This window comes from Myotis brandtii, unplaced genomic scaffold (assembly GCF_000412655.1).
Source record: "Myotis brandtii unplaced genomic scaffold, ASM41265v1 scaffold35, whole genome shotgun sequence".
Classification (NCBI taxonomy): Eukaryota; Metazoa; Chordata; class Mammalia; order Chiroptera; family Vespertilionidae; genus Myotis; species Myotis brandtii.
Genome location: NW_005363467.1, coordinates 706159 through 707727, shown reverse-complemented (window position 1 = coordinate 707727; position 1569 = coordinate 706159).

Genomic DNA, 1569 nt, shown 5'->3' with positions numbered 1-1569 from the left:
GACAGGTGTGCGGCACTGAGGATGGAGGAGGGGGGAGGGGGAGGGGGAAGGGCCTCGCAGGGACAGGTGTGTGGCACTGAGGTGGGGGTCCCTGCTCAGCCCCCCCGCCCCCACGGCTGTGTCCATCATCCACCTTCTGCACAGGCTGGTCTCCATCCTGCCGGCCCCGGAGGTTTGCCAGCTGCAGTAGCCACAGGGCAGGGGAGGCCGACAGCATCGGTAGGACTGGCACCCAGAGGGTCTGCTCGGGGCTGTCACAGCGCTTTGCCCTGGCCCGGCCGGCGTGGCTCAGGGTTGAGCGTCGACCTAGGAACCAGGAGGTCACGGTTCGATTCCCGCTCAGGGCACAGGCCCGGGTTGTGGACTCGATCCCCAGTGGGGGTCGTGCAGGAGGCAGCTGATCCATGATTCTCTCTCATGTCTCTCTCTCTCTCTCCCTCTCCCTTCCTCTCTGAAATCAATACAAATACATTTTTTAAAGTGCTTTGCCATGGACAGGAGCTGGCTGGGCCCACAGGAGCTGTGGGACGTGTGTCCCTGGACAGCGAGCTCGCTCCCTCCCTCCAGCTGGGTCCCCACTCACCACCCCAGCCGCCCCTCAGTCCCTCTACTCAGGGGCACCCGTGCCCACCCAGGAGGCTGGGCCTGGAACCAGAGCTCGGCCGCAGCCCCTTGTGAAAACAGAACTGAGACACACACCTGCATGCTCTCAGGGAGCGACCCGTGTCTGCAGATGAATCCCTCCTGGGGCAGGGGGGCTGCAATGCATTTGGACGCTGGGTCTCCGCCAACACCAAGCACTGCCCCAGCCGGGTGCCGCTCCCACGCAGACCACGCGTGGCCCGGCCCCGTCACCACCGTCCCGGCTGTCACGCGAGTCCTCACTCGGGTGCACACATGGCCCTTTGCCTCCTGAGCCCCCCCTCCCCCGTCAGACTCTGTGAGCCTCCGCGGGGTCGGGCATGGGTGGGGGAAAGCGCCCCCTCTTGCTTCTCGTCACCGACAGCAGCCAGTTCCCAGGGTCATGTGAGAAAAAGACCACAAACTGGGAGACAACGGGGCCCAGACTTCGCCGTGGAAAGGAAGTGGGGTGTGGGCAGCGTCTGCCCCTCAGGGCACAGGCCCCCCGACCCGGGTGAGCAGAGGCAGGTGACAGGACTTGGGGTGCCCCTCCCCACGGGGTGAGCAGCCCGGCCTCTCATCAAGCGGACAGGCTGCTGACGGAGAACCCGCTCCTGTGTCGCATCTCCCGCCGCCAGGAGGCCGTGGCCGGCCCTCTACTGCTGGACGGACCATGGCGTCGGCCACCTGGGGCCAGGGGGTCTCCTGGGGGCTGTCCTCGGGGAGGACATCATCGCCCCTCAGGGCGACTTTGACACCCGACGCCTCTGGCCTTACGCTGCCTCTGGCACAGCCCTGGCCGCGGCGGGAACGCAGCACCGGGCACTCTGACCCCCGGTGTCAGGCGAGGCCTCAGAACTACTGTCCCCTCATTGCCTTTGCTTCACCCCACAGAACCACTCGCCGTCCATTCGCGGGCTCCCCGGCCCGGCTCTGAGGCGAGGCCGT